At 42.7% G+C, this 21,269-nt stretch overlaps 1 long non-coding RNA gene across 2 annotated transcripts in view; it reads right to left on the reverse strand.

Moving 5' to 3' along the window:
- Nucleotides 1–842: 842 nt before the first annotated feature.
- Nucleotides 843–21,269, reverse strand: part of LOC140313905 (uncharacterized) — a 201,103-nt gene continuing 180,676 nt past the window's right edge. For both annotated transcript variants that reach the window (XR_011917103.1, XR_011917102.1), the window contains one exon: nt 843–4,235. This is a non-coding gene — a long non-coding RNA (uncharacterized lncRNA). The remainder of the gene's footprint in view (nt 4,236–21,269) is intronic.

The raw sequence follows: 21,269 nt of genomic DNA on the forward strand, positions 1-21,269 counted from the left end.
ATACAAAAGTGTCGTCTTTTAGGGTGAATTACGGAGCTTTTGATAAGAATAACGGTGACCACAATGATAACTGTCGGTTAAACAGCAGAAAAATTCAAAGTGAAATGAAGTGAAAGGGATTTTATTTGCAACATTTCAGCTTCTTCTTATACATACTCCTGTTCCTCATCTCCTCATCAGCCAATAATCTATCTTCTGTATGTTGGTGCTGATGAACATCAAGTTAAAATTCACTGGAAAGTGCCAACGTCTTGTTTAATGTCTAATTATTTGACATCTAAGCCCTATGCCCCGCCCCCAAAACTGCCTCTAAGATGTTGTTTTCATGTCAACATTCCCTCAAACACTCATCAATATTTTGCACGGCTCTCACAGTGTCGCATGATGTCGGGACGGATAAAGAAGGAAGTGAAATGGATGCTATAAAGAAATGCAAATAAGCTGCTTGGAATACGGAATAAATTAATTATGTTCCTCAGAGAAAGACTGGAAGGGATCTGCATATTTCTGCCTCTACAGAGCAGAATATCATTAAAGCATTCAGGGAACCTGGAGGAGTTTCAGTGTAAAGGACGAGGGAGCAAGCCTAAGCTGGACCCCGTGACCTCTGACCCCTCAGACGCTGCATCAAGAACCGTCCTTCATCAGCAGCTGATAGAAGCACATGGACAAGGGATTACTGTGGAAACCTTTGTCAAGCACCACAATACAGAGTTCCATTCACAAGCTTTACTGTGCAGAAAAGAAGCCTGATGTTAACCTCGTCCACTTCTCTGGGCTCGGAGGCGTCTGGGATGGACCGTCACACGGTGGAAACGTGTGCTGTGGTCAGACCCATCAGTATTCCACATCTTTGGTGGAAGAAATGGAGCAAAGAGCAAAAGCAGCATCCAGCCTGCTGTCAGCAGCCAGTCCCTGCAGCCAGGCTCTGTGATGGTATGGGGTTGGATCAGGGGGCAAAGCTCACTTCCACTTCTGTGACGGCAGCATTAATGCAGAAAAGCTCACTGAGATTTTACAGCAACATATGCTGCCTTCAAGGCCACATCTTTTCCTGGGACGTCCCAGCATTGTTCAAGCAGACCATGGAAAACCACATTCTGCCACAGTCCAAAGGCCTGGCTGAGGAAGAAGAGGTACGGGTGCTGGACTGGCTGCCTGCAGTCCTGACCTGTCCCCAGCAGAGAAACAACCACCCCCCCGCACTGCTGCACACCTTAAGACCTGTTTAAGGAAGAATGGGACAAAATAACAGCTGGAACTCTGCATCACCTGGTTTCCTCAGAGTCAGAACGGCTTTAAGTGTTGGCAGAAGGAAACAAAGACCCCAGCAGAGAAACAATTTGAACACATTTTAAAGAGCTGTGACTTGTAAATGTTTGAGGTTTAGAAAGATTCTGCAGCTCATTCCACACCTGAGCTGTTTGCATTAAGGTGGCTAACGGCTAATGATGATGACTCGTAGGGTTTTAAACCAACATCTGATCTCACAGTGACACCAAATCATTGTGCTCACATGTAAAATACATTCAAGGCCATCAGGAATCACCTCAAACAATAAGGCATCTCTGCAAATGCTGTTCCCACAAAACTACAGCTTCCAACTTTTTCTTTCCATTTCAAATAATACGAGCTGAATATTCACGAAAGCAAACAAGCAAATGTGTAAAATCTCTCTTCCTCTGTTCATTCATTAGAATGAAGACGACAGAGGCAGCAGCTGATGTCTTTTCCTCTTGTATCTCTCATTATTGGCTCGCTCATCCTGGATTTGTACTTCCTATTAATCCGCTTGTGACCATTAGACCTGCTCATTTCATTTCTATATTTCTTGGCAAAGGTGCACACCTGCCATCTCCGAGAGAACTCGGCCTCATTAAGAAACTCTCCTCTCTGCAGCCGCAGCAAATTAGTTGTGAAAGAAAAGTCTTCGGTGAAAACTACACAACCGTACATGTGGGTAAGAAAAAAAGCGTAAATCGAAGATAGAAAAGACAAATCACTGCTATAGATCTGTATGTGAGGAGTGTACTCAGCCCAGTTCAGTGTGTTATGAGGTCTGCAGTCAGCTAATGGGCGTTGGTTCAATGTTTCAGACTAATGTGGCCTTAATAGCCACATTAGTTTCAGATTTCATCTCATACGCACTAATTTGGAGCCATTTCAAATGTTTCCCTCTCTTATGAACTTTCAGTGAGGTCACTCCCGGGCCGCTGAAGCACATCACAACCTGATGTACCCGGTTAGCTGTTAGATGCATCTTTTAAATGTACATGAATGTCGAACGAGGCTCATTTCGGAGTCTTTTCAGCCATGGAAGGCATGGCTGACTGGAGCCGGGGAGGGAAGAAAGGCAGCAGGTTCCTCTGCTGTGTTGGACTGACTCACAGCTCTCCTTCAACATCTTTCAAGGGAAGAATAAACAAGAAAACTCAACCTCATGAACATAAACTGAGCTCATATCGCTGGGAGAGTTTAGGAGGATCTGACCTCCAAAGACAATTAAAGACACTTAAAGAAAATGGGAAACTCTCCTTGTTCCAATACAACGGCACAGGCTGCTCATGCATGAGGGCAGTAACGACCTGTTGACCTTTAGTGGTCGCAGGAGAACCTTTAAGGTGCGCACGGCGTGACCTAAAAGATGCAACCCTCCCAACTGTGTGGTGATTTTAGTCTTTGCCACTTTGGTGCAACCAGTTCAACAGCAGCAAGTATAAACGGCCTTAAAAGGGGCTTTTATTATGAGTCGATATGTGGTGTCGTGTCATTCCTCCCGCCTGTAGGGGGCGATAGTTCAGAGCTATGAGCTCTGTGTAAGAACAAAGGACCAATGAGGTCAGGTTCACTGGAGGACTTGGTGAAATGAATCAGGCCATTTCTTCGGTTTTATGGCTGGATTTCGTGTCTCGGCCTCACACCCATCAGCATAAATCCACCTTTTCACACGTCTCAAACTTCTAAATTACGGGATAAGAAATTCTACCCCAATCTTTTTGAGCATTTAGATGGATTCTTATATCAATTCCTTTTGGTATTTGGACCTGCACAGAATCTTCAATGTGAGAATCTCACTCCAGTGATCACTGGGTGATCCACGCCTCTGGTTCTGTGGTTCAGTTTGTTTCTGTGTGCTGTGTACTTTCTCATTTCCTGATGGTGTTGCATTAGATTGCAAGTTGCTGACGACCCTCGACTGTGATAGACATGATTTGTCACCATCTACAAACCAAGTATATTGCTTTAGAAAAGAAAAACACTGCCAGGATTGAAGAGTTCTGCTCAGAGACACCGTACCCTGGTCTCTTTCTGCCCTTGAGAAAAGGCTGACCATCTTTAATAGTCACTGTAAAATTCACTCTCTGGTTTAGATTCTCATAAAATGTATAAAACTGATAAAAATGACGGTCTGTGCACCTTTTTAATTCCTATTTTACGTGCAAGTCTGTTCATTTCATAGTTCTAACATATATTTATTGGACAGAAATTAGATAAAAGCCACTGTAGAAAACAAATGATGAAATTACTGCTGGAGCAGAAAAATCAATTAAAACGGAGCAAAAACACTGAAGTCGGCGCCGCTTCTTTCCAGATACAAATACAACGCAGTGAAGGATGCAGAAAGAACAGTAATCCATCACACCTGTTCCAGCCAAGTAGACAGAGGACATTTTAGAGCAACAATCCCACAACAGGTGAGACTTTATCAATCTCTGGGAGGTAATCTGTCCATTAAAGTGAGCTCATGTAACCCAAACAGGTCAAATTATTCTCACACCCAAGCAGAACGAGTGTTTTCCACAGCATACACAGTTTGTCTCGTCTCTCTGAACAACTTGAATGGTAGAATATTAACAGCACGCCTCAGAAAACCTTGAAAAAGCCTCATTAAGCACCATAATGGTCGTCTTTCTGCACAAGACAACAGTAGTTTATAAGTCCAGACGGTTTGTGCTTGTTTCCACTTTCTTATCACCAGTCAGAAGTCGGTGGATCACATCACATGATGACATCAATCAGATCTGATGATCAGCAACAACCTCGGCCAATCACAAGCCGGCAGCAGAATGAACATCAGCACATGATCATTGGATGGTTACCTGCCTTTTAACCAGGTCAGCGGGTCATCCTCTTCTTACAGGGTTGGTGCACAGGAACAGTGTGGGTTAGACTGTGGGAGGCTAAAAGTCCTGGAGGTCCTCCATAGGCTCAGTTAGCTGTCCATCAAAGTCTGCCTGCATGGAGACACAGAGACCAGCAGGTGTGTGGTTAGGAAAGGAAAAAGATGGCGTCGTTACACAGCTTATCGTTTCAATCGCACACAGGTGAGGCTGGTGATAAGTTGTCCAATCAGTGTCAAATTACAGCTGAATTACAGTAAGAATGTGGAGAAAGAGCAGCCGGACCTCACAGAGATAGGATTACATGTGGCAACACACTGCATCAGCATTATATACAGCAAACAGTTCCTGAAATCCAACTACGAGGGGAAAAATAGCCGTTACAGGATGCTCTTAAACAGTTTACAGGTCCTGGGACTGAGCTCTGGCCTCTTTCCAGGCACCTTATGAGAATCACATCCCTTTTTTTTACAGGTTAAAACACCAGATCGAGATTTATACATTTGTCCTCAGAGCTGGAATAAGGGCAACTAGATTTATTTAGGTTGGTTTAACACGAGCCATGGAGGGGTCAGGGGTCAGGGTGCAATCATACACCATGAGTCCATAATCAGAGGCAGGATCCCAAGACTTTGAAGGTGAAAACTTGGATAGGATTTGAGTTACAGACTCATTGTTGCTTTCGTGTCAGTCGCCATGTGGTTTGGATTCAACGCCAAAATGATTTGGGTAAGTTAGGGAGAAGTTTAAGGCTTTGTGAGTGAATTACGCAACATCTCTGATCTCTGAACCGAAACGTTAGCATCATTAGCCCTGGACCCAAAGACAACTGAGGACAAGAGAAGATTATTGCTCTCCGAGGTGCTAACACTCGGTTTTAATCTGTAATTCACCAATTCATATCACCTCTCGGGCAAATAGATTAGTTTCACATGTGAGAAAATACACTTTTCCCAATGTGTCATCAACTCCTTTATCATAGCCCGGTGCTTCGTCTTATCTAGAGAAAGACTTTATGGGGAAAATTCCTCCCAACCACAGGCTGTTCCAGAGTTCCTTAAAGTCTAAATTACCACCAGATGGCTCGGATCTTGTCCAAACTATATGAATGAAACAGATGGAGGCCAGGAAAAAAGAAAAAAACTTGTTAAAAATAGTTAGCTAGCTGTCTTATTTACCGGTTTACTTTCCTAGTTGTTTATGCAATGAGGAGCACAGAAGGAAGGCAGCTTTTACCAATCAGAGAGCTGTAATTAAAGCTTCTGTGCTGAAGGCAGGAAAGGAAGAAATGTCTGAACATCAAGTTAGATACAAGTTCACACTGATATTCACCACAATCCTATTTTCTGTCTGTCAAACTGTGTTTTCTTTGCTGTTTTTCATAGATGCAGCTAAAGAAATGGGAACAAATGATGTGTCTTTGTGACAAAGAGCCTAAAGATCCAGTTTAAAATGGCTTCTTTGCTAAGTTGTCTGTTCTGTGTCGACACAACACTGGTTCATCCCTTGAGTTAGGAGCCTTTTTTCTGCCTGAATGGGTCAAAGGTCAGAGTTCAGTGGCTGAACAAAGAAAAAACACTGAAAATGGTCAGGAACAAGGACTGAAGATGAGGGAAAAAGCAGAAAAAGTCCAAAGAAAAACCGTCAGAAAGCTGCAGAACTATAGATCAGGACACTTTAAAGATAAAACGATAGTATTGTGTGTGATGTATCTCAGTCTGGACGTTTTGGAAGATGTTCTCACTGGTCTTCAGAGGTTCGCCTCCACTCTTATTTACATCCCTCCTTTCTGTCACCTCCCCACTGGTCTTTTTCTCAGTAAGTTTCCACCTTTTTTCATCCCCCGAAAACCTCAGTCTCCCACAGAGACATGCGGGAAGTGACTTTGGCCCACTTCCTAAACTGTGTTGCCACAGTTATAAAAAGATCCATTGAGGCTGAAGTGGGGGGGAAACTAAATAGGTGACTGCAAACCCTGACTGGGTTTCTAAGCACATTTTCTGGTTGGGAACTGTCAGCACTTCTGTAAAAATAATGCTGGCAGTCCTTCTCCTGCTCCCCCTACATAGAAACCACTGCTTTATCCACGGTCCTGCTTTCCCCTCAGGTCTCTGTGGTCATTACACGGAATATTTCCACTTAAACTTGGATAAAAACAGCAATTAGTTTTGCAATTTGCATTAAAGAGACTATATATGTAGCTCTAGGTAGTTTTCTGTGCGTCTCTGCCATTAAGTCTCATCAGGAAATGTAAAATTAATGAATTAATTAAGTATTTATAGCTTTGCTTATTGGTCAGAGAAGCTCTGGTGAAGTTACTCTTACTTTGGTTTCATATTAAATTGGAATATTGGTTGTGAAACCAAACATAAAGTAAGGACTCAGCTCCAGAAACCTGTCCTACCAGCTACCATTCAACTCCATCTGCAGAATTAAATCGGGTAACTCCAGCAGTGGGAGACAGAATGCAACTGAAAGGCCATCAAACACTAACATAAAACAGAAAGTTCTGCCACAGATCGGTGCACACAGGGTGATCTGAATGCTGGCTTCATGTCGGCTGCTGGATGAGAGCAATGTTCACTTCTTTTAAGAAGGCTATGAATGATCTCCTATGTGGGCCCCCGGCCACTATGAGCCCAAATTCAACTGCTTTATATTCAAAGTATAGACAAGAAACAAAAATAAATGGACCAAACTCAGAGAATAATTCCCTAAATTCAACAATTAGCCTTCTGATGCTGGCTCAGAACCTGATGAAGAACCTCCTGATCCCTATAATCCCTATAGCCTACAGACCAGTGAGCAGCGCGGACCTACAGGTCATTGGGGTCATCAGGAGGGAACCTCCTTTCATCAGCATTACATCTGATTGGGTCCACAACTCCTCCAGGAGGCTAGAAAGTGATCACTGGGGTCCCAGAGTCACTCCCCTGATGCCAGCCATCACTGCTCCTCACACCACAACAACCATCTTTTATTCCACAACCACAAGCTGCCCCAGCCTCTCACCGACTGCACACCAGTCATAGCGGGGGGGGGGTACAGACCCTGGTTCAGGGTAATGACAGTATAGAGGTGGCCAGAGGTGGAGGCAGGACAAGACACACGAGCAGAATCAGCAGAAAAACTCACCTAAACAGTCCTACAGTCACTAAAAATGCCAGCAAAAACAGTCCAAACAGGCCAAACTCACCCAAAATGGCCGCCTGGTTCCAAAAGGCTCACATGGGCCACACCCTCCACTTAAATACAGCCTGGATGTCTGGAGTCTGGTTACCCTAAGTGGTCCCCTGCTGGGCCCCCAGCCACTATGAGCCCTAATTCAACTGCTTTATATTTAAAGTAAACACAAGAAACAAAAATAAATGGACCAAACTCAGAGAATAATTCCCTAAATTCAACAATTAGCCTTCCAATACTGGCTCAGAACCAAATGAAGACCCTCCTGATCCCTATAATCCCTACAGCCTACAGACCAGTGAGCAGCGCTGACCTACAGGTCATTGGGGTCATCAGGTGGGAACCTCCTTTCATCAGCGTTACATCTGGTTGGGTCCACAACACCTCCAGGAGGCTAGAAAGTGATCACTGGGGTCCCAGAGTCACTCCCCTGATGCCAGCCATCACTGCTCCTCACACAACAACAACCATCTTTTATTCCACAACCACAAGCTGCCCCAGCCTCTCACCGACTGCACACCAGTCATAGTGGGGTGGGGGTACAGACCCTGGGTCAGGTAGGGGTAATGACAGTATAGAGGGGGCCAGAGGTGAAGGCAGGATAAGACACACCAGCAGAATCAGCAGAAAAACACACCTCAACAGTCCGAAATCACTAAAAATGCCAGCAAAAACAGGCCAAACTCACCCAAAATGGCCGCCTGGTACCAAAAGGCTCACATGGGCCACACCCTCCACTTAAATACAGCCTGGATTTCTGGAGTCTGGTTACCCTAAGTGCTCCCCCTGCTGGGCCCCCAGCTACTATTGCTTCTTCTAATCCAAATCCACTGGACTTTACTGCCTCATCTGACACTTTCTTCATTATTTCCTCACACTTAGTCCACTTATACCCAACTCCCTCAACAGACTCATCCTGCTTCCACTGGACAGATCCTAACTTTGCATCCTCGCTGCTCTGCTTCTGCCCCCAACTGCACATACTTAAGCTAAGGTAATTATTCATATAAGGCAGATATATATATAAGGTAATTACGCCTGTGAGCGATCGTCTTACTTTAGCAGCAGTTGTTCTGCAACAGGGGGGTGAGGGCCCAACTGAGGCATTACTCAGCTCAACTTTAATTATATAACGTTTTCAAGCATTTTAAGCACAACCTGAAGTGCTTTACAACACAAAAGACATCATTTTGAAGGAAAAAAGTGGAGTGAAAGATGAAAAAACTCCAGTAACATGTAAACAGCAACAAGAGCAAACATCTGAATACAAACTTTAGAACAAAATCGATCAACAATTTGAGCAAAAGCTGCGTCAAAGAGGTATTGTTTAGTCTGAAAAGCAGAAAGAAAGTTTAAATACTATTCAAACTGGGACAGGAGCTTGAAACTAAAGACTCAAACCGGTCTTAGACATTCTGTGAATAACAGCTATGAGGGGGAAGGTCTCTTGTGGGTTTTTAACAGAACAATGAGGTCTTTAAGGTTGTAACTTTGTACTTGAATCTTAAATTCTACTCTAAATTTAACAGGAGGCCAATGTGGAGATGTTAAGATGGACGAAACGTGTTTTCTCTTGCTCAGAAATCATGGGGCATCACACTTATGAGATTATGACACCTACATGATGCAGAAATATGTTCACTTTATTGTAATATTTCATGTAACAGAAAAACTCTGGATGTCTCATAAGGTAGAAAACAACACCAACTACACTATTAAGGCTGGTACAGAAGCAAAAGCATTGGACTATTAGACTTTAAATCTGTAATTTTGTCACTGAATGTTAATCTGTGAATGTCTGAGATTAGCTACGAGTGCAGGAAGTAGTGATGGGACGAACGACACTGGTGCGTCAGCTCTGTGTCGAGAGCCCAAGAGTGAAACCCCGTATTGGTGCGTGTATCACTTTAAGAAAAAATCACGTGACCGATACAGGAACGGTGTCGCTTAAATGTGACGGCGCCAAATTGTGTTTATAAGGAAGCAAACTGTGTCAACATGTTGTGGGTTTGTTGGATGGAGTTTTGTTGTTATCCAAACCTTCATCAACTTGCACTGAAAATGTTGTGTTCTCCCTCTTCATCTGTACCCTGTGAAAGAGTTTTTTCCAAGGCAGGGGAACTGGTGTAAGAGGAGAAATCGCCTTGGAGCAAACACCCTACAAAAACGGTTGTTCCTCAATAAAAATGCATAAATGAATCTATATGTAATTTGTTTTATTTTGTATGCTTTAACACTTACGTTAACAAACTTCCACACATAAGATAAAAAGTTGAACTCTGAATTTTAATACAAATTCGCTATATTTTACAAACCAACTCAGTTTAGCATTTACATCAACAAGGTTTGAAGCCTATTTTGAACTCTTCTCATGGACAACTTGACTCACAAATTGAGCGAATGAAGTTCTACAATAATGAGATTATATCTTAAATAAAGGACTGGTGATTAAATGTTTCGCAGGCTCATGTTGGATTTGCCGCATTTTACCTGGTCCATCTTCTTATTTCATTTACCTGCAATGATTTCAGAACACCTGAAGGGGGCACTATTGAGTGACCAACACAGTTTGTGTAGTGTGTCAATACACTCCTTGAGGTAGCATCATCCCATCACTACTCATAAGGTAGAAAACAACACCAACTACACTATTAAGGCTGGTACAGAAGAAAAAGCATTGGACTATTAGACTTTAAATCTGTAACTTTGTCACTGAATGTTAATCTGTGAATGTCTGAGATTAGCTACAAGTGCAGGAAGTATCAAAGTGTGCTTCATTCACCTTTCTTCTCTTGTTATCTCCAGGGTGTTTCAGGCAAAAGCGTCCCCCAGGGGCCCGAACAGCATTTAAAGGTTCCGGGAGAAACCATCCGCTGAAAAAGGCGGGGTTGAAGTATTCGTACTTTTATAGGTTTTGCAGTTGGGTTAAATTTTAGCTCATATTGTAAATATAATTCTTGGTATTTTGAGGGGTTTATTCATATATGTGCAGATGATAAACAAAGGATAAAGATAATTGCTGGTTTTAAAGATGTTGGGAAAAGGGAACATCCCTCAGGGGGAAAATGGGTTGAACCTGTTAAGTGTAGATGATATAAAGGCAGGGGGCATGGTGCAGGTATCTTGCTGTTTGGTGCCTGTGGTAATAGTTGTATGGAAATAAAAGACCAAACTCTGCAGAAGTTACTCCTGCCCATCTCATCTTTACTGTGGCTGTCCTGTGAAAGTATCTATTGGCAATCCAGGTTTAATTTCCCCCAAATTGTGCCTTTCTTCAGGGGGTTATAATGTGAATGTGAATAGTTATGGTGTAATATACTGTAACTGTGGGCAAATTTAAGAGGCTGACAAGCCCATTATGATAAATCATCATCATAAAAGTCTCATCCTGCTGCTGATCTTTGAGATTTGCTCATAAATTTGAGAGAAACTTTGTTAATGCGCTGACAAAATGAGTCGACCTGGAGTCCAACACACCCTTTCCATCCTGTTCGATGTCACTGATCTCAGCTTCTTTTCACAAAACATGCCATTTCAACTTTCTTTTAGTGACTTTGAAACACCTGAATCACTTCACACTCCTGCTTGTCAGATCTACTCTGAGCTTCAACACTTTTTATTGCATCAGTAAAACCTCCATCTCATGTTTTGGGGCTGTTTTTTTCTTCTTCTTCAAGCAGAAAAGCTCTTGGACCTCACTCAGAAATTTGGATCTGGGTTCCAGTTTTTTGTCAAAACATCCAAGTATCTCCAGCAGCTGAAAGAAATAAAAAAAAACCTATAAAACTTGAATTTAAAATGATCCAACATTGTCTCCAAGAGATAAAAACATGTTTCAGCCTCCAGAGTCAGTTTCTATGACTGCACCGTCCGATGAAGATAAGATAAAATGAAGATAAAATGAAAATTGGAGGCCAAAGAAGAAGGAAAAAAACTGATTTGTGCCTTTTTCGGCCAACATTTGACTCATTTTCACTCAACCATCTCTGATTTCAGCTGTCTACACTAACCATAAAGCTAAACTTACAACACTTTCTATGGACTTTTAGGCTAAACTGACCCCTCAACCCTTCGCTAACCCTGTATCTTCATCATTCTTCTGTATCTTTTTTTAACCTCGGTAAAGGAAATCATCCATTAAATCACAGAAACTAGTCGCAGGTGCCCCAGTTTTTCTCTGGTGTGAGCTAACGAGGGATGGGATGTGAATTTATGCTTCAAAATGCACCGTCGGCATGTCTGTACTTGCATATAGTTCTACAAGACAACCGAGTGGAGTTCATACTGAATCCCTGGAGGTTAAGCATCATCATGTCACCTGGACTGAAAGATACACTGTGCATGTTTCCCTTTGAGCTGGAAAACTATGTTACATAAGATTTAATCAGACCAGCAAATCTGGCAACTTGGCTTAAAACCTGCTGACATTTCAGCCATCACTGACAAAGAGAGTCTACCTGGCAACCCACCGACCTGACAGTCTCTTCAGTTTTATAATAAGTTTAACGCCCTAACGCCATAATTTTCTGGAGACATTATGGACAGAAACTCAAAGCTAAACGTGTGATTTAACATGTCCACACGTGGAAATTATAGCCGTGTCACAGTTGTGACATGCAGTGTATTAGCAGGCTGTTTTCTAAAGGTCAGCATCACATGAAGGGAACTGTGACCCACAAGCGTTGAAGCGTAAAAATGCTCTTACCAAGTACTTTCAACTCCTAAAAATAAGCATTTGTGGTTCAAAAAGATATTGATTATGAGTGAGAGGGAGGTAGGAAAGTGAAAGGAATGTGGAAATCATTCTTTAACCTGAGAAATCACCAGTTTAAGACTCAAAGGAGAGTTTAAAACATTGTATTTCTTCCTCCTTATGTGTTTCTGTGTCAGCTGTTGTGGTAAAAGTCATCATCACAAGTCCACCAGTGATCAGTAACGAGGTGAAAGCAGCACCACAGCCTTTATTTTCAAACTGCAATGTTTGGCAGTCTGCACCAGATGTGGTGTGCAACATTTTGCTGTTAGATTGTCCAGGATTACGCCATCTGTTGAAAAAAAGCAGGGAAATCCCTTCTCCTTTACTTCTGCTGCTCTGTCTGCAGTCTCTGTCTGAAAGACATTTCGAAAGCTTTAGAATATGTCCGTGCATCTCTTCTGGATTAGAGCTTTCACTCTGGGTATCAGTTGTAAACTAACCTCATCTTTAACTAAGATAACTACATTTTTACCTACATCTTCTACTAGAAAACCAGCAAACACCAAATCTTCTATGACTCAAAGCAAATGATGAAAGCTATTAGAAGCAAAAGTTCCTTGTCAGACAAAGCAAACGTCTCATTTACACAGCTCCATCTGTTAAGGGAGCCGTCAGTTTCCTTTGTTAAGAGGGAGATTGCTGTGAATGAGGTATGGTCCTGTGCATATGGAAGCAGTTTGTCAGGTACTGTCAGTGGTTCAGGCACGAAGCGCTCCTCGTATCGATCCTAAAGGACAGACAAGTCCCTCACAAAGGAGCTATGAGCAGAACGCTGAAGCACTCGTGATGGAAAACAAACGCCTTGGCATAGATGTCCCATTCTGAAAGGAATAAATGAAGCTTATTTAACGATGTTAATGAGGTTTTCTCATTTTCTTAAATTCTTGTTGCAACATGCAGAGGAAAGGAAAAGAAAAGGAAGATCTACAAGATGTTAAAAAGGTATATGTAGCCGGTTAGCTTCTAGCATTGTCAGGATCCTTTTATTCTGACGAAAGGTGTAAAAAACAACAAAATCCTCCAGTCAATCGTGATCAAATACAAATTAAATGACACAGACATATGTTAAAGTACGCCTTGACATAGATGTCCCATTCTGAAAGGAATAAATGAAGCTGTGCAACATCTTATTTAACAATGTTGGTGTGAAATGAGGGCTTCAGAGTGAGGTTTTCTCATTTTCTTAAATTCTTGTTGTAACATGCAGAGGAAAGGAAAAGAAAAGAAAAGAAAGAGAGGATCTACAAGATGTTAAAAAGGTATATGTAGCCGGTTAGCTTCTAGCGTTGTGTTTTTATGAACATGAACAGGCCCAGACCAGGATCCTTTTATTCTGACGAAAGGTGTAAAAAACAACTAAATCCTCCAGTCAATCGTGATCAAATACAAATTAAATGACACAGACATATGTTAGCAACACTAGCAAGTTAACAGAGGCTAAAACTCTGAAATTTCTGTGACCACAGTGTCGCTTTCCTCTCCCAAGGAGTTCAACAGCAAAAAGGGGAGAGACACATATAAAGGAGGGACCCTTGAAAGTGAACGTTGAGGAACAAAAACTGAGTCTCCAACGTTCCACATATTGACTCAGGAGGTCAGACATGTCAGGTAATGTTTCTGTTTCTGTATTTATCAGACGCTTATATCCAAAGCGACTTACAAATGAAGATATAACAGCTTTATAAAAAGCTAACAATAAGCTCCATAGAAGGAACCCAGGAGTCCGACTCTGTCAGAGGGGACAGAGTAGAGATAGGGTGCAGGCATAGAAGGAAGAGCAGAAAGATAAAGTGCAGAGATAGAGGGGGGAGGGAAGTACAAGGTAAGTGCTGGGATAGGAGATGCTCTCTGAAGAGCTGGGTTTTCAGGAGCTTCTTGAAGATAGACAGGGACGCCCCTGTTCTGGTAGCGCTCGGTAGGTCATTCCACCATCGTGGGACGACACATGAACAGAGTTTGGATTGTCTTAGGCGTGGTGTAGGAGCTGCTAGACGACAATCCTGGGACCAACGGAGGGACCCAGTTGGGACAGAAGCCTTTGGAAGAGCATTCAAGTAGATGGAGCCGTTCCATTAAGCTCTTTGTAGCTAACATCAGGGACTTATGACAGGTTTGTCCAGCAGATGAGGTAATGATTATTAAAGATAAAAAAAAAACCCACTCAAGATAACAAGTGTCCGTCCGTTAAGACCAAAGCATGATAAAAACCATCGTGCCATTATGATAAATTCAGCCACATGGTTTCAGCAGGAGCTCTGAACCATTTTCACTGAACATCTCAGCAAAGATACTCCTGGTTTACTGAGTTCTGGACGTGTTTTTAGCTGCAACTTTTTTAAAAAAAATGTGTGGGCTGCATCTAATATCAGCACCCAGGTATGAAAATGGTAAAAAGCACTCAAACACTCAAGCCTACAAGTTACAAACCCCCTTCACACTCATTTATACAGTGTTAGAGGTCATTCCACCATCGTGGGACGACACATGAACAGAGTTTGGATTGTCTTAGGCGTGGTGTAGGAGCTGCTAGACGACAATCCTGGGACCAACGGAGGGACCCAGTTGGGACAGAAGCCTTTGCAAGAGCCTTCAAGTAGATGGATCCGTTCCATTAAGCTCTTTGTAGCTAACATCAGGGACTTGAACCTGATGCGGGCGGCTAAGGGCTAAGGGTAATAACTATTTACACAGATTTTGTGTAATTATGAATCTACATATTGCTGCTTTATAATTGACTCTGTTACATATACAACAGACAAGCAGATAATTAACTTGTAATTTAGGGGAGAATTGGAGACTTTTTAGTGCAGACAAAACAAAGCAGGAGAAAATTGTGCACAACAACAATCTGATGAGTGGAAACAGGTGAGTCAGGTGATCGGTGGAGGAAATGGGGCCGGGAGGAAGGAGTAGCTGGGCCTGTAATGACCGTACAGGATGTTTTACAGTCACCAGATGACTCTACTCTGCTTTTTTCTGCTGTGAAACCTTCTGACCTCACCCTCAGATTATCAGATTATCATCTCTCCAAACAAGCCACACAGAAACTCCTCCCCAGTCATTAACCTTTTTACCTGTTAAACATCTCCACAGCATCTGGCTTAAAACGCCCTCCAACATGGCAACTTCTGCCCTGCATCCCCTTGAAGCACTTCACCTCTGAAGAGCCTCGCATGGCAACGAGACTCCCTCCAAATCCACTCACCTCCACTGCTTAAAAATCACTCCAGCATGGCAGCTCACACTGCTTGTAAACCTCCTTGCATCCTGGCAACCGCAGCAGGTGCAGTGCTCTGTAGTGAGATAAGCCGAGTGGGACAAACCTCCCTCATCCTCACCACACTCCCTTCTCCTCCTCCACTCTCTTCTCTGCATCACAGCAGCTTTGTGTCAGTCTCTTTAGCTTCCTACGAGTAATCCATCTGATGTATGTATGTAAGCACCCTCAGACATGAGCACAATGAGTAGAAATTGTCTCTTACAGACTGTGTGTGTGCGGCTGAAGGTGAAAACCACCGACATCGGCTTTAAAAGGTTTTAAAACACGTGTTTTCATCACTTCTGTGGATACTGTAAGGGTTAAATGGGCGTTAAATGCTTGTGTTTCTGTTGAAAACGCATTATAATGGAGCATCATCACGCAGAAAATCCCCAGAGGGCGGAGGTGGTGATGGGATGTGACAACAAATATCACACTTAGGAGACGGAGGTCCTGTCTATTCCCTGCAGACAGTTAGAATTGGTTTCATTCTACCATGACAATGAAGTGAATCTAATCAAACATCATCCCCAGCAGTGTTAGCTCGACTGGGCAGCTTTGGGAGCTGCACACACAAAATCCCTGATTAACTTGAGCTGCCAATATGTACCACTAAGTTGAGTAACTAACTTATAAAACTCAATAATGTGTATTGTTCTGCTTGTCTGGAAGTATTGGAAGTGTTTGGGATCAGACTAAAGACTGGAAATGAACACAGCATGCAGATACAGAATGAATGTGGCAATGCTCCACAGGCTCACCCAAAACACATATGATGGATTTGTTAAAGGGGAACTCCGGTATTTTTAAACCTTATTTCTGGCATGAAATACGTTCATCTGCTCACTGAGAACAGTTTGGTGAAAGTCGGCGTCCTTCGGAAGATATTTAGATAACTGGAGATCCATATAACGGAGTGAACGGGGCTTAGAGGATGCAGCCTCTAAATAAGGCATTATCTGTCTTTATTTCACCAATACTTTAAGAAGAATGAATGAATGAACGTGTGCTATAGCTCTGTTAGCTCATAGCTGCTGTTATGTGGCTACTTGCAGCTATAGGAGAGCTAACGGAGGGATTTCTACACAGGCACTCTACTGGGCCCACTTCATCCACACGCCCCCCTGCAGCACAGTTTATTCACTCCGTGCTCTGTGACAGTCGGCTAACTTCACACAGAGTTTGCTGCTGACAGTTTTGTGCAACATGGCAGGATATTTATCAGATTTAGACAACGTGAACGACGACTTTGAGTAAGATGGACGTTCTTACCGGAGTGAATGAGCTGAGCTGCAGCGGCGGGCGTCGATGACATCATCCCAGTAGACGAGTAAAGACAGATAATGCCTTATTTTGTCATGATTCTCGAACACTTTTAGTTTTGTACCTAACAGTCTATTACTTGGTTCCTTGTGTTCCAGATTCCTGACCATTGTGGTATTCAGTTTTGATGCCTTGTTTATTCGTTGAAGTCGAGCGTTTCTCCTTCAGAGTTTTTCTTTTGGTTAATGTTTGTGTAGATTCCCAGTTTAGCTTCGACTAATTTTCATCGTCGTTTTTTGGTTTCCTCCTTTTGAGAGATTTCTGTTGTAATGTTTCTTTGCTCCTCCGTTATAGGAGTGGATGCTTGATTTTTGTTCTTTGATATATTCTATAGTTCCTCCATTAGAAGGAGAGTTTTCTTTGTTTCACCTCTTGAGAGACATTAATCTTTTCATAGACCTTTCCTTTTCCTCCTAGAGTGGAGAGACTGTTTCTTTTGATTAATTTTTATACCGGCATCAACGCTTCTATAGTTATAGTGATCACAGCCTTAGTAATTTCCACAAGTGTTTATTTCTCTGTTTATTTCTTGTTAAGAAAGTTTATATAATAAACTATCTTACTTTGAAATTGATCCTGCTCCTGTTTCCTGCTGGTTTCTGACTCTCCAGTTATCTAAATATCTTCCGAAGGACGCCAACTTTCACCAAACTTTTCTCGGTGAGCAGATGAACGTATTTCATGCCAGAAATAAGGTCTAAAAATTAAATATAATTAGTCTCTAACATCCTTATTCGGCGTGCAGGTTTAAATTTATGAGAGGATTTGTTCAAAACCAAACGATGATCTTTTCCTTAACTTTGCTGCCAGTTTCTTTGCCTACTTTGAACTAAACCAAAGCAAAAATATGTTGAAGACATCTGAAGCAGATATACGCCTTTTCTGTGGGTTCTTGACAAATATTGTATGTACACAAAATGTTAAAAATGTCAATTTTCACAAGATAAAACTGTAATAAACAAGATCCTAGTTTTCCTTTTTCAGTCATTATGTCCCATCACCTCTGAACAGTTTACATAGAAGTTATTAGACATGTCAAAGCAAACATTTAACGACACAAAGAGCAGAACGCGCTGCCAGACATGGAGGAGAAGGCAGATAATTATCTGTAAATATGTGACGAGGTGCCTCAGGCCACAAAGGTTGTGTCTGTTCACATGAAAAGCCTCCAGCTGATCCAAAATGCTGCAGCCAGAGTTCTGATGAGAACTAACAGGAGAGATCATGTTTCTCCAGTTTTAGCTTCTCTTCATTGGCTCCCTGTTAGATTCAGAATAGAATTTAAGATTCTTCTTCTCACATATAAAACTCTTAATGACCGAGCTCCATCACATCTTAAAGATTTAATTGTAAGGTATTTTCCTAACAGAGCACTTCGCTCCCAAACTGCAGGTTTCCTTGTTGTTCCCAGAGTTCCTAAAAGCAGAATGGGAGGCAGAGCCTTCAGTTATCAGGCCCCTAAAAGCAGAATGGGAGGCAGAGCCTTCAGTTATCAGGCCCCTAAAAGCAGAATGGGAGGCAGAGCCTTCAGTTATCAGGCCCCTAAAAGCAGAATGGGAGGCAGAGCCTTCAGTTATCAGGCCCCTAAAAGCAGAATGGGAGGCACAGCCTTCAGTTATCAGGCCCCTAAAAGCAGAATGGGAGGCAGAGCCTTCAGTTATCAGGCCCCTAAAAGCAGAATGGGAGGCAGAGCCTTCAGTTATCAGGCCCCTAAAAGCAGAATGGGAGGCAGAGCCTTCAGTTATCAGGCCCCTAAAAGCAGAATGGGAGGCAGAGCCTTCAGTTATCAGGCCCCTAAAAGCAGAATGGGAGGCAGAGCCTTCAGTTATCAGGCCCCTAAAAGCAGAATGGGAGGCAGAGCCTTCAGTTATCAGGCCCCTAAAAGCAGAACGGGAGGCAGAGCCTTCAGTTATCAGGCCCCTAAAAGCAGAACGGGAGGCAGAGCCTTCAGTTATCAGGCCCCTAAAAGCAGAATGGGAGGCAGAGCCTTCAGTTATCAGGCCCCTAAAAGCAGAATGGGAGGCAGAGCCTTCAGTTATCAGGCCCCTAAAAGCAGAATGGGAGGCAGAGCCTTCAGTTATCAGGCCCCTAAAAGCAGAATGGGAGGCAGAGCCTTCAGTTATCAGGCCTTCTTCTCAAACCCCAGCTGGTCGAGGCGGATGGACACCCTTCCTGGTTCTGGTTCTGCCAGAGGTTTCTTCCTGGTTCTGGTTCTGCCAGAGGTTTCTTCCTGGTTCTGCCAGAGGTTTCTTCCTGGTTCTGGTTGTGCCAGAGGTTTCTTCCTGGTTCTGGTTCTGCCAGAGGTTTCTTCCTGGTTCTGGTTCTGCCAGAGGTTTCTTCCTGTTAAAGGGACTCGTTCCTTTCCACAGTCCCTCAGGCTCAGGACGGGAGATTGGACTGAAGACAAGTTTCGGTCCAATCTGTTGGTTTCCTTAGCTCGGATATTATTTTTGAATTGGCTCCATATGAATTAATTGGATTATGATTACAATGAATTGAATTCCAATTGGCTTTAATTGGACTATATTACTTAAGTGCCTTGAGATGGCAATTGTTGTAATCTGGCGCTATATAAATAAAACTGAATTGAATTGAATTGAATGTGTGGAACAGGAAGAGCTCCTCTGGTCTTCTTAGAGCTGCTCAGACATCAAGCAGCAGAGCAGATATGAAAATCCATCGACATTTAAAGGACAAAGAAAAGGCCGAATGACTGGAGACGTAATTCATTTGGTCTTTGCTTGTATAATCCGTTTATATTCCTGTATGCTTATACGCCGTTGACCTAAAGCACTCTTCACTTTGATTACAGCCCATAATAACCATTTGACCGCTCTTTGCGGTGATGGAACAACATTTCTGGCGCCTTTAATCCGTGAGGCTTTGCCGGCGCTCATCGAGATGAGACTTTGTGTGTGAGAAGAGGTTTCTGACCCCATCATCACACAACCGCACCTTCATCCTTAAGCCTTTCTGGGCTTCTCTCTCTGGTGCCAATCAATTCTCATTGCCGAGGCCACCATGGAATCCATTTAGAGTCGCTTCGTCACAAAGGCGCCGCACATGTGTGTGTGTGTGTGTGTGTGTGTGTGTGTGTGTGTGTGTTTGTATGTCCGGGCTTTAATGGTGACCTTGAAAATCTATCAGGAGGAAAAATCTGAACGTTTAGAAAAGCTGCAGCAGCTTCGAAAAGCTCAGATGAATTACTGAAAGAACAACGTTTTAAATTATATTTAAAGGGGAACTCCGGTATTTTTAAACCTCTGATGACTTCTAAATGACGTAATTTGCGTGTCCAGACAGGTTTGACTTGCTTAAAGGGGAACAAAGGGCATTTAAAAATACCGGAGTTCCACTTTAAAGTCAAGATTTTGAATTCCAAATTCACTTAAATTCAGTTTTATTTATAAAGCAACAAATGTCATCTCAGGCCACTTCAGAGATTCAGTCCAGTTCGAGCCAATTAAACTCAATTCATCATACTCCCAATTAAGCCCAGTTAAAGAAACCAGCACCCCGTCCTGAGCTGCACGAGGCGACTGTGGAGAGAAAAAACTCCCTTTTAACAGGAAGAAACCTCCATCAGAACCAGGCACTCATCCACTCCGGTTAGAACGTCCATCTTACTCAAAGTCGTCGTTCACGTTGTCAAAATCTGATAAATATCCTGCCATGTTGCACAAAACTATCAGCAGCAAACTCTGTGTGAAGTTAGCCGACTGTCACAGAGCACGGAGTGAATAAACTGTGCTGCAGGGGGGCGTGTGGATGAAGGGGTCCCAGTAGAGTGCCTGTGTAGAAATCCCTCCGTTAGCTCTCCTATAGCTGCAAGTAGCCACATAACAGCAGCTATGAGCTAACAGAGCTATAGCACACGTTCATTCATTCATTCTTCTTAAAGTATTGGTGAAATAAAGACAGATGATGCCTTATTTAGAGGCTGCATCACTCCGTTATATGGATCTCCAGTTATCTAAATATCTTCTCGGTTCTCGGTGAGTAGATAAATGTATTTCATGCCAGAAATAAGGTTTAAAAACACCGGAGTTCCCCTTTAAGCAAGTCAAACCTGTCTGGACACGCAAATTACGTAATTTAGAAGTCATCAGAGGTTTAAAAAAATACCAGAGTTCCCCTTTAAATATAATTAGTCTCTAACATCCTTATTCGTTTAACCTTATCGGTTTAAAACGTTTAGAAAAGCTGCTGCAGCGTCGAAAAGCTCAGATGAATTACTGAAAGAAAAACGATTTTACATCCTAATATTAGATATTTAATCGGAGCTTCAGAACAAAACTAAACCACACATTTAGAGAAGATGATGATGTTTGTCACATTGTTCTGCAGCCACTGCTGTCACTATTTACCTTCTGTTCCATGTCTTTTCTCGTCATTTCCTGTTTTATTTTGAAAATCACTGACCTTCTCCTCTCGTTTCAGGTATCTTGCCCTTCCTCCCATTGTCTTCCCCTGATTCCCAAAGTGTTTCCACCTGTTCCCCTTGGTTCCTCATGTGTTCAAACAGTCTGTTTCCCTTGTCTTGTGCCAGTATTTTGTCTCCTTTTGAGCTACATTACCAGCCCTTTATGGCTTCCATGTTCCACAGAAACCGAGCCTGCAGCGAGCG

The sequence above is a fragment of the Leuresthes tenuis genome, unplaced genomic scaffold, assembly GCF_036924035.1.
Source record: "Leuresthes tenuis unplaced genomic scaffold, fLeuTen1.0.hap1 SCAF_9, whole genome shotgun sequence".
NCBI lineage: Eukaryota > Metazoa > Chordata > Actinopteri > Atheriniformes > Atherinopsidae > Leuresthes > Leuresthes tenuis.